Source organism: Pollicipes pollicipes, unplaced genomic scaffold (assembly GCF_011947565.3).
Source record: "Pollicipes pollicipes isolate AB1234 unplaced genomic scaffold, Ppol_2.1 Scaffold_1600;HRSCAF=1878_pilon_pilon_pilon, whole genome shotgun sequence".
Lineage (NCBI taxonomy): Eukaryota > Metazoa > Arthropoda > Thecostraca > Pollicipedomorpha > Pollicipedidae > Pollicipes > Pollicipes pollicipes.
The window spans coordinates 18,938,817-18,951,695 of NW_023595962.1; the positions used below are offsets into that span (position 1 = coordinate 18,938,817).

Here is a 12,879-nt window from a genome sequence, read left to right on the forward strand (position 1 = left end):
GGTGCATTTAAACTTTCTTGATTCACCACATGACCTGTGCCTCATAGAATCATGATTTGTGCACTGAACGGCAAAACTGTGTGACGCTTACCACTGATAGTAACTGTTTGTCGCAGGTCACTGCTTTCTCACATGTTAAAAAGGTTCGTTGATGTTTCATTGCATGTCTTCCCACCGCCCGAGTATCGTTTGGTGCTTTTGTGGGGAGGGTGCTTGGAACCGCACCCGCAACTTGACCGAACCTGCTCAATGCTTTCGAACAACAAGGATATGAGCAAGAAAAGGGCCTACTGGCCCAATGGGAAATGCAGCGATCGTTGAATCTGGTTTTACCCTAAGTACCTTGAGGCATCAATATGAATATCATCATGATCATGCATTCAGCATATTATATCCACCAGCGGCCTAAAAAAGAAGTCATTTCTTTACATCAAAGCAAACGAAAAAAGACATGCTTTTTCACATGAATTTTCACCTTAGGAAACGCAATTAAAGTAGCACGAAATTAGATGAAATACCAGGGTTCTGAGTAGGTTAAGTCAAGTGTTTTACCTCGGCCAGCCCAACCAGCTTTATAAAGTTTAACCCCTGCTTCCAATATCTGTATCTAACAGGCATGTGCCAAACATTTCATCGTAACGTATCGCGGCAATAGGAAAGTCTATAGAAGCAAATGCTGCAGTCAGGAGACAGTGGGAAACGTGAACAAAAGACTTAGACTCTGTTTGTTAAAACTTTTGGCGAAGAAAATCTACTTCAAGGCTAGAAAATTTGTCGCAGATTTCGGGCAAATGCTAAAGGTGAATAATATTACATCAATCACAAAAATATAAGACAACACGAATGCTATTGAAATTTTTGCAAGTGAGCAGCATCACAGAAAGTGTCGTGGTAGTCGTGCAATGAAACGTGGATGGTGGTAAGAAGAAAATGAGATCATATGGCAGAGACATATATATGTATATATATATATATATATAAATGTATTATATATATAATATATATATATATATATATATATATATATATATTTATTATATTTATATTTATATTTATATATATAGAATATATTCGAAAGAATCCTCATTTTCTTCTTTTCAACGTCCCATGCCTTATCGCACAATCACCACGCCCATCTGTGATGCTGCATATAAAGCGTTCTCTACAACCTGCGTGGTTCCTTTGATATACCGTACACAATTTCTTTTCAAGTAGATGCATCTTTTATTGCTATGCCCTTACGAAAAATGTTATCATCTGATGAATTTTTCACATTCCTAAAACATGTCTCTGTAATGATACCAATGATTGTACTGATTAAAAATGTTATTTAACTTCAATGCTCAACTTTCCTATTCAAATGTGTATTCGTTTCAATTTGATTCGCATATACTCATACAGCCTCCTTCCTTTGCACTCGACCATGGACAGTTTGCGAGCATTCCATCTTGTGCAATCTTGACCAAAAAATAACAACGTTAGTGGATGCATATTAGTGGACTTAAGCTGTATGCTACTGCGCGGACTTTTTAAAGTCATGTTCCCATACGGCTGACTGCTGCAAATCTGAATGGTATTTTGTAAGCTAACATTCAAGAGGTGAGTATTTGTGTTGGCAACATATGGACAAAAACAAAATATGCTACAAGAGTGCTAGATTTCAAATGTGACTAGCTTGCAGCATACGCATACGTGAGCAGTAATCGCCTAATTCCTCGTAGCAAAACCAGGAGATTGAAGATATAGATGCGACGATATTTCGGCAACATGCCTGTATCAAAACGAATAACAGAAGTAAATAGGTATAACGCTCCTTGCAAATGCACTTAGGAGCACACGTAAACTGCACCTATGCTATCATTCAATATTGAACTTGGAGTGTTTGACATAAGCCACGCACATCGTTAACATGGCAACCATTATTGGATGAATGCCCACCAGCCCATACACCTTGCACGTTATTCATCCGTTGGCTACAGCTGGTTCCTTATCCCTGCAGGTGATGAGGTATGAATGCACAGCTCAAAATAAACTTCAGCATAAGTGATGGCAGATATTTTTTTTCATAAATCAAGACAAAATCTTCATAATTCTGGAAAAAAACAGGTGAAAATTGTACTCGTGACACAAGGAAACATCAGATGGGGTGTTACCATCACGACCTTGAGATCTGTGCACAAACATATTACCATAGTTCACATGTGAGTAATCGAGGAAAATGAGGCTCCGGCACTGATAATTGTGGATGATGTAAAATGTCGTAATATCCTGCACATGGCGAGCTTACGTGAGCATTACCATAGCAACATGTTGGAAATAAAGCGAAGAAAAGCTGTGTCAAACCCCACGTAAAATGTAAGTAACCTAGCATCTCCAGCGGTAGTAAGTGTCTATGCCATCACTCGCAACAAAGCAATTGTCCTAACCGCCAACGTTCGTAGGTATTTAATTTGGTATTCTTGCATCATTGATCAGGTCTGAAACCCCTGGACAGAATATGGAAGTGAGCTGAAAAATGCATTTTCATTAATTTCGCTGTCATCATGTGGCTTTCGAGCTTCTCTCGCTCGTTCACTCAAGACATGGGCTTCAATGGCATTAAATAGTAAGCCCGCTGCCATGCAATAGATAGAACACAACGTAATTTGGAGCTATTTCGAGAGGAAAAAAAGCCTTTATTGCCATTGAAGCGCATACACATCAACCAAGGTACTTAAAACACCATACAATGTTGGGTTATAAAATAAATTAAAAAATGGCTGAAGTGAATAATATATATATATATATATATATATATATATATATATATATATATATGAAATGCACCAATGTAGTGAATCAATTCCAATGCAACATCGAAGGCTGCAAACTTCGTCCCATACACTACATTGGTGTGACCACAACGACACTCTCACGACGCCTGACAATGCACTTACGTGACGGGGCACCTCTGGACCACATGCGACAGGAACACGACATGACATTGACACGACAACAACTGACAGACAGCACTGACATTTTACGGACGTGCAGTGACAGAAGACGCCTTCAAATTTGGCAAAGCATATTCATTAACGAACTCTCTCCGGCCTTAAACAGACAAATTCTTGTAGAACTCTTGAGCTACTAGGTGGTGGGCGGTGAGCACTTCTGATGTGATTGTGACAATAGCGTTCCCATTGTGTCTTTGTGATGTTCCCATTATGAGTGTTTCTTACATATATGAAGATGAAAATAGCAATCCGTCTTACTTCAATTAGTTATGCTTCATTTATGTTCTCCGTGCAAAAAGATGTTTTCCAATATATATGTACATGTATACATATATATATGTATATATATATCTATCTATATATATATATATATATATATATATATTTATATAGATGTAAATATATACATGTATATATATATATATATATATATATATATAATAAAATCTGAATAATTAATGTATTCTGCTCTACATACGCTCCATCTCTCCCTGCGAATATTCATTCCTAAAGGGTTTTCATAATAACAAATACGGACATGACCCAAAGGGACAACAATATGTTCAGGATTATTTTGTGAAAAGTATCTAGAGCATTGACTAAGTAAAAGGTGTTTGCCTGTGTGCAAGTTTCAGACCATGTCGAGGCGCATCTTTACTGTGTTCCGTGCCCGTTTCCCTACATTTGAGATTTGTAGCATCTTTTCGGCGTACAAGTGCCCACAGGTGGCTACAGGGGCAACAATGTATAGCACTCCAAACAAGCCCATCATCAAAATCACCGCTATTTGTCTATCCCCTCTGCACCCCTAGTATAGCTTACGTATGCCGCTGATCCTCAACACAGGTGTCATCTGACATAAACCGGGGATGTCCCGAGCGTGGGCGATTGTTCATATGTTGCTTTGATAGTGTTCCGACAGCTTAGCCAAGTTAATGCAGAACACATTTATATGGTGCGTTATCTGATATCAAATTGTGTGACCAGCATCATACATTTAGAAAAAAGAAGGGTGAGTTCCACACGTAGTTAGACAACCTAATTAGGTTACCGTACCATAATTTGTGCACCAATCATGTATACCAACGGGAATTTCATGGGCCAAATTGGTCAGTCTGAGGACTGTTCTGAGTCCCTCATCAGTGAGTGGCAATGATTATTGATCCCCAAAAGAACTTGAAAATGGGGCTAAAATGTCCGCAAGGATCAAACATGGGTGATAAGCAAACGGCTTTCGTATACATGCCTTGAAAAAACTATTTTTTTTTAAAGAGCAGTTGTGCAGCAAAACTATGTAGAAGGTGTATACTTTAAGTTATGTATCTTTCCTTTTATTATTCATTTCTGCTTCAATCATCTACGTATTTTTGTCCAGGTACGACTAGTTGGTGCTAAAATCATCCACTTATTTCTTCACGAGCCGCTATGCACATTAAATGGTCATAGCTAGGCATGGTGAAAACATATTCCCCGTCTTGGCAAGGTCTTAAATTATCTGATATCTGTATTCGGCCAGTAACAGTATTTGCAACACTTTTCCATGTTCGGAGTGTCGAATGTCATGCTGACAAAAATTGAACATTCTGCATAACTCCCCAAGAATGCCTACCGGCCAAGCGCGGCAAGTCCTTTAAGCTTCATACAACCAAATGCTCTGCGGATGGAGCATTTGTTAAGACTTCCGCTCTGGTCTGGTGTGCTAGACAGCGCCAATTAATAAAGCAGACGAGGACGGGGTCGAAATGATACTCCGTCCGATATGCTTATGCCTCTCAACAATCGCTCCTTGGCACTGCGAACAAGCACGCGTTTACCCGATGGCCGTATTCGAGTTGATTAAAGTTCGCTGTCAGTGCCGGCGACCTCTCTTCTCGGAAGACCATTTGCTGACGCTTACGATACGTTTGGAATATGAGCGTTGAATGAATTGCGAAAACATTCTGGGCTGCCCTTTAACTTTGTACTGCGGGCACAAATTTGGGGCATTTAAAATAACATTGGTCGCATGCGGTCGGAAAAAGTTGCCGGCTCCTCAATGCTGCGAGCCTCGTCAATCTCATTGTCTACCATTTAACCGTGGAACTCCGCGCTTGGTTCCGAGAAGTTACTCTTAGACCAAGCTTCCGCGGTGCAATACACCGGCGCAGACGGGTAAAGCAGTGCCTCGCTACTTCTACGCATTTTAGTACGCATGCGCGAATCGCCTCGTTTGAAAACATTGGACATAGCTGAAGCTAGAAAACGGCAGATTTTGCACCATGTCTCATTCACTTATAATATAACGTCTTGCTCAATAAGTATGGAACATGATTAGAAGCTCGCTGAAATGAAGAGATGAATTATTCACAGTGATTCATTGAACTGTTCCCAGCCTTACAAGAATTTTGTCGAATATGGCTGTCGCTACGGTCATGGTTGGGTGGAGAACGGAAGCTATACTGGCAAGGGGGAGATGAGGGATTATGGAAAAGGTAGCCGCAGAGCTGCTAGTGGAAGGGACGCTGTATTACTTAAGAAATAGTATAAGCGATGGAAATAGGCAGCAATTGAATGGCGTAGTATAGGTGGTTAGACGAAAGGAGGACTTAGGAAGCGTTTCATGAATGCGTACATTTCGGAAAATGACTAGGGTCGAGTGAGCCAGGTGGGATATCTCGCGCCGATCCCGTCAAAGCTGAGAAGAAACAGGTAAATGCTCTTCCAGTGCGGTGTAAAACATGAGTTCGAAAGAATACCGGGGATGGACATGTCTGAGACATGTCCTGCCGGCATGATGGACAAGCAGTCTGAGACTACGGTTACGATCAGCAGATTTCACAACGCTAGCTCTGAAAAAAGTCGGTCAGCAGACGCTCGTGTCGGATCTTCGGTTCGGCAAAGTCCACCCTCAGGTCAGTCACCGCGCGTCTTTGAGACCAATAAACGAAGCCCAGGAGGGACTCTCAACTACCATCGGGCCGGACAAAGTCCAAGCGGCTCGAGCTTGCTGCCAGGATACAAGGGTGCGGTTGTTTTGATGTGCGTCGCAATGATCCCGTTCCGAACAAACACTGCAACGCCCTCGTACCCTCGGCTATCCGGCCAGTCACTGACTACACCCATGAAGAGATCACTCACTGCATTCCGCTGCAAACATGTTTAGCAATAAGCACCAGGTATATGGTTTGTGTTTATCGATACATGAATCAATGTACCGATGCGCATCAATGTCGTCAGACCAGTAGTGCTTCAGCTACAGCTATGGGCACAGCTCCAGCGCGCGCCTTTTTGGGCAAAAGGGACATGTGCATTTTAAGCATATGATATGGGACTCATTTTTGCAGCCATCACAGCCTTGCTGTGCAATGCTGGATGCAATTTGGGATGCATTACCACTCGATGTGTAGAGCATTGGTGTAGTTATTTAGGCTTGTTAGAGTGCGAAACTTTTTGGTTATGTTTGGTGCTGTTCAATCACCTTTTCTGTAGTGTATACTGCGTTTGCAATGCCAATGATATCGTTTAATGATTCACTGACTCATCATTAGTGAGGATGTGTACTCTCCTAGCTGAAAAATTACCAAAACATGATCAAATGTTTGCGATGACTTCCAATCAGGCACGACATATACATTATAAAAATGGTTGTTCTTGATGATGCCGGCCATTTCAGTAACGAGATTGTGAAACTTATGCCGCACCATGCGACCATTCTATTGCATCAAAAAAGTGCGTAAAAAGTCGTGAAGACCAGACTGAATTTAAACTATCCAAGCCTGCACGCATTTAAGGCAACATTTACGGCACACATTTGTGTTTTCTCTAGATGTTCAAGCACGCTTCAATGCAAAGAAAATCCTCAGAGCTCAGCGTGTTTCTGGTGCGATGTGCCGACTTTCCAGGATTGTGGGCGAATTAAACCTCGTGGTCAAAGAACTCGCCTTCTGCTCAGGTAACCGTATTTATCGGTGCCCCACTGAAGGTCGTCAGACTCCTATATAAGACAACCCGCGGGGCGGCGTGTCCACTCGTGGCTGGTGTTCGCACTGCTATCACTTGTTCGCAAGGTGCAGAGATGAACTTTAAGCTACTGGTAAGTGGAAATATTACGCCGGTGACGGTGGTAAAACCTGAAGTGATCAATGCACTTGGAAAATATTGCCTAACAATGAAATATTATACCAGGTCATGGCTGATAACGTTTTAAGCCTACGTTACCGAAAGCCAAAATGAATCACGTAGAGTATGTGTGAAGGAGCACGTTCTATCTTGACTTCTGGGATGTAGTTTGCGTACATTAAAATATACTTTACAGGTACCCTTGCTCTCTCCCTCTATCCGACCTTCCCGCGTCCACCCTTCCTCCCTCCTCCCTTCGTTCCTTCTCCGTATTACTCTCTCAATCGATCTTGCTTTCTCTGTTCCGTTAACGCTCTCCGTCCCACTTAATCTCTAAGTCCCTCTTGCTTTCCTTCTTCTTTTCCCTGTCTTTACCCCTTCGTCTCAATATCCTCCCCCCCCCCCGCCGACTCGCCACTTTCCAACATCCTTCTCTCGCTTTTGCCAGCTCTTCACTTTTTTCCTTCTTCTTTTCCCTGTCTTTACCCCTTCATCTCAACATCCTTCCCCCTCCGCCGACTCGCCACTTTCCAAAATCCTTCTCTCGCTTTTGCCAGCTCTTCACTTTTTTCCTTCTTCTTTTCCCTGTCTTTACCCCTTCATCTCAACATCCTCCCCCCCCCGCCGATTCGCCACTTTCCAACATCCTTCTCTCGCTTTTGCCCGTTCTTCACCCCTCGCTCCTGCCATCCTTAGGTCCCTCCATCCCTCTAGTTTTTCGTCCTTTCCACCATTCATCCGTATATTGATCCCTCGGTGTCTTGCTCCTTTCGTCTGTCTGGTATTTCCTCTGCAAGTATTGCTGCAATATCTTACGGCATTACTTGTGACGCTGTGAATCGATGCATTTCTTTCAGTGATTTCGCAGGACTATGATCTTTGGCACCGTCCCTCTTCATCTCATTCGCGTTCGCTCTCCCCTTTCTCGTCTCCTGTTTTTCCTTTCCCGTAATTCTAGTCCTCTCACCTTTTCTCCCTATCTGGTCCCTACCAGACACAACTTTTCTTCCCGCGAACCCGCCTCATCTGATCCACAGGAGTCCGCGGGCTTCTGGCCAGGCCGACGGCAAGACCGGGCCAGCTTTTCGCGGCCAATTATATTAACTAGAAAAATACCTGTTCCCCATGTACCTGTAAATACCTGAAAATGTCTGCGACCCACGGCGGTCGGTTGGAGGCGGTTGCTTGAAGGGGAAGGTGCGCTTACGATTTCTTGTTTTATACACAAGCCATCTGTCATAATCATGATCACTGACCAATGATCAATGAAATGAACGGCAAGCCGTGTGCTTTTCATTAAAGTAGCCTCGCTCACTTGTTAATAGCGCCTTTAGTCACCGGTTAGTACATGCAGAACTGTTGTCAAATTGATATAGTGGTGAAGAACATACACCTTACGAGTACGGTAAAGGGGCTATTGCGTATGGTACGCTTCACCTTTGATATGATCGTCACCAGTTTACAATTATGTTTCATGAAAATGTTTGCCTTGTTTGATGTCCCATATATTTCATTCGGGGATATAAATTTGTATACTACTGAGAGGGCGCTGAGTGCTCTTCGTAATGTTAACCTGAGATTTACCAGTGAATTTCTGAGGCCTCAAATGAAAATGAGCAAAAAAGGCACGCTTGGACATTGGAATGCAGTGATCGTCTGAACTAATGATATACCAGCTACCTAAACGCATTAATACCAATACAACCATGATCATCTATCATCACGATCATATCAGAGCGATTTCCAGTGAGAAGTCATTCTTTAACATCATAAACGATTATGTAACCGACAAGATATAACTTTCAACTTCTCTTTGTCATTAGGAGCGCAAATCAAAGTGTCCGAAATCCCGGGAGAAATCATGATTCCAAATAAGCTATGTCAAGTTTATTACCTGAGCCTCCAAGCCAGTGTTATAAAGGAAACCCACATTCCCAACATCTGTATATGTGAGCAGGTCTGGGTTAGGAGTTTCCAGGTTAACATATCGCGTCAATCAAAAACATAACGTCAGATTAGCATAGAACCGATCCCCCCATTCCGTTCCGAGCAAACACTGCAAAGTCCTAGTACCTCGGCTATCGGCTCGGCCGGTTAGAGACTACATCCATAAAGAGACCGCTCCATGCGTTGCTTTGCAAACATGTTTAACAGTAGGAACCTTGTAGGGGATGCCTTTTGATCGATACATCAATCAACATACCGATGTGTATCAATGCCATTAGACCAGCACTGCTTGAGCTGCAGCTAAGCGCACAGCTGCAGCGTTAGTCTTGTTGAGCGAAACGGATATAAGCACCTAATGGATATCATTTTGCAGTTATTTTTGCAACCCTCACAAGTTGACTGCACAACGCTAGATGCAATCTGTGATGAATGATCACTCGATGTGTAGAGCATTTATGTACATATTTAGGCTTATTATAGTGCAGTGTTTTGGCTATGTTCTCTGATCTTCAATCAGCTTTTCTCTGATCGATACTACGCTTGTAAGAGTGATGATATCTTTTAATCATTCACCGGCTCATCATTAGTGAAGATATGTGCTTTCCTAGCTGCAGATCATCAAAACATGGTCAGATGCTTCGGATCACTTCCAGTCAGTCACGACATAAACGTTACAATAATGGTTGTTGCTGGATGATGCTGACCCTTCAGTAATGAGACCGTGAAACTTATGCCACACCGTGGGGTAGATTGTATTGCATCAGACAATTGCTCAGAAGCCGGTGAAGACCAGACTGAATTCAGAGCATCTCAAGCACGCACACATTTTAGCGACATTTAAGGCACACATCTGTGTTTTCTCTATTTCTCTTTTTTTCTCAAGCAAGCTTTTTTATTATTTCCAAGCAAGCTTTGATGCACAGAAGCTCTCAGAGCTGAGCATCTTTCTGGTGCTATGCACAGATTTTCCAGAATCATTGACGAATCAAATATCGTGGTCAAAGAACTCTCCAGCTCTCTGTCTTTCCATCCTTACGTCCGTCCATTCCTCTAGCCTTTTGTCCTTTCCACCATTCCTCTGTGTATTCATTCCTCGGCGCCTCGCTCCCTCCGTCTGTCTGTCACTTCCTCCCTCTAGCCCTCCAGCTGTCCAGCCCTGCGGCTGTCAGCCCCTCCCTCCCCACATTCATCCATGCCTCCACCCCTCCGTCCCTTTGCCCTTGCATCCCTTTGTCTTTTTCCACCATTACTCCGTACCTCTATCGCTCCGTCCCTCGCTCCCTCCGTCCTTCCTTTGTAGCTTCTTCTCCTGAAATTGTTCCTTTCTTGCAATGTCCTCCTCGTTTTGTCGCTCCGATGTTTAAAATATCAATAATCGATTAGACTTCTTGCATGCTTACAAGCAGTTCAGGTGTGAGATCCTCGTATATTGCGGCATTACTTGAGGTGTTTTAAATTCTATGCATTTTTTCAATGATTTCGTAGCGTTATGATTTGAACGAATAACGTCAAAGTGAATGTGCCGGTTTTACGACGTTGCGTTGTTTCCGTTTCAGATTCTGCTGCTGGTGGCCGTGTTTGGCGCCATCTCGGCAATCAGACCCTACGGCCGCTTTTACCCAGACTTTGGACGACGCTACGGGGGTCGTGTCCGCTGTATCCCGGGCCGTGGCCACTGGTGCGGTGGTGGTCGCCGCTAAACCGAAGGCTTTGCAGAAGGCTGCAGAGGTCGTGGCCACGGTGGCTAAGGTCGCCACTATCGACACAGAAAGATGGCGTAGGAGAGCCGTCGGTGGGGAAGATTTCGTTCAAGTCTCCCTGCGGTGTGACCCGACCCTGACGCGTACAATGATCGCTGTCTGAACTGACCACTGTCCGCCTGACTCTGATCGTTACGTGGAGCTGCTTTTCTGCTGCAAAATAACTCTGCACACACAAAGTCTCGTTTAAGCAACAAAGGAGGTATGACTTGATCACACTGCGGCAAATGTCAACGCTCGTGTGCCTCGCGGAAAACACCGCAGTGTTGAAGCAAAGCCAGCAGACTGAAGCCCTGCATGAACGAGCTGCATGAACGCCACGGCCGGTCACCCTTTCAGGCGTGCCTGGTCGTAGTGTGGGGTGCGATGTTTTGTTAATACACTAGCCAGCTTGTGCCTCTCACCTCATCTGTGCCTGCGGTTGGGCATCTCGTCTCGCTCTGCTACGGCTGGCGCGACTGGCCGCAACACCAGCTGCACACGTTCCCTTACCCCTGAGACGGCTCCACTGTCGTTTGTAAACAGAGTAAACGCAGCTTTCCACCGCATTTCTGACGGAGAGATGGTGAACCGAAGTCAACATATGAATGCAAACTTCTGTTTTCCGGTTCATCGCTGCGGGAGAAAAACTAAGAATGCGCAGCTGAGCCAATGAACTGCTATAAAAATTACGCACCAGGTGTAAAGTTACAAAACATCATAAAATAATCTTGTCCCTATCACAGTGTATGCATAAATGTGCTACCTTTTAAGTTGACTACATATAACGCAGCTTTATGAACGTTTATGAACACGCAATGCCCAGTTTATTATCTTTGAAACAAATCAAGTATTAGTTAATGTATGGTGCAACTGGTATGGTAAAACATATGGTACAAATGCCTCCCCTCATGCAGGGCGCGCGTGGGTTGAGTGCTCCGCACGGCCCATGCACCTTCTTCACGCCGACGATGTCGTGCAGCTGCGGCTCCGTCTCGGGGTCTCGAAGCTTGGCAGAAACAAAGTCGTCCAGCGGGTCTTGGCGGGGCTCGTCGTCAGGAGGACATACAACAGGGCATGGGCCTGCCGACCACCTGGAATGCGCAGGTGTTTCCACTAGAATAGCATCGTGTGTTGCCTACGCCGACTCACCTTGTGACTGGCAGAGCAAAAAGAATGGGCAAGTTGAGATAGCATCCCCTCTCGGCTTTATGAAATTATATGCAAGTCCTCGGTAGCTCAGCACGTTGGTGGAGAAAAAGCAGAAGCAAATGCGTAATTTCGAGCAATTTGGTGGAGTGCTGAGCGGTGTATAATGTGTAAATTTACTCCAAAATACGTCATCGAGAGTTCACCATACATTCGGCTAACATCCCTCTCATTGTTGGCGGAAGAGGGAGAGGTCAGAGTTACTGTTAGATGCTGGCGAAATCCCAACGGATTAGGAAAATGTACCCTTGGGCAGACGAGCGACAGGAAATTGGCAGATAACTGACAGAAAAGGAGCTCAAGAAAAGGAACTGTATATGACAATTTAAGGGCTCGCAAATATCAAGTCTTGCGCTAAAGCCTTATATAAAGATATCATTTTTAAAATAAGAATATTCGTAACGTTCTGTTTTCATTGCTACATCATATATTGATAATACTTTGTAACAATGAATTATGCAAGTTATTCCTTAGGTCTTTAAAATCCAAACAAAACATGTGACGTCATAATGGGACTAAGTCATATGGTACCAACGCTATGGCGGCGTGAAGACACTGTTCTTTGCGGGCTGATTTAAGCATAAATAATATGAAAGCCCAATTGTTTTTTACCTAGCACATTAAATAAAACATTTGTAGCCGGAAAATGGCATGGGTTTGCAACAGAGCCACAAAATTATTGCTGAAATATGATTCCAGCCTGCCCCCGACAGACAGATGATGTTACCCAGTCACCAGCGGTTTATCCTGAAGAACTCGAGCCTAAAGTGCTTAGAAACAGTTTGTGTAAAAGAGAACAGCATGCAACAACAACAGCAAAATATGCTAGAAATGAGATACGGCGAGCCAGATGGCCATGCAGCACATTGGGACGCCCATTGAGAAGTTGGAAT

The 12,879-nt window shown here is 43.7% G+C and overlaps 1 long non-coding RNA gene across 1 annotated transcript; it reads left to right on the top strand.

Annotated features, from left to right (window-relative positions):
• Positions 1 to 6,983: 6,983 nt before the first annotated feature.
• On the top strand, positions 6,984 to 11,201 carry LOC119090362 (uncharacterized). The gene is made up of 2 exons (XR_005093214.1): positions 6,984 to 7,065; positions 10,595 to 11,201. It is a non-coding gene; the product is annotated as an uncharacterized LOC119090362 (long non-coding RNA).
• The last annotated feature ends 1,678 nt before the right edge of the window (positions 11,202 to 12,879 follow it).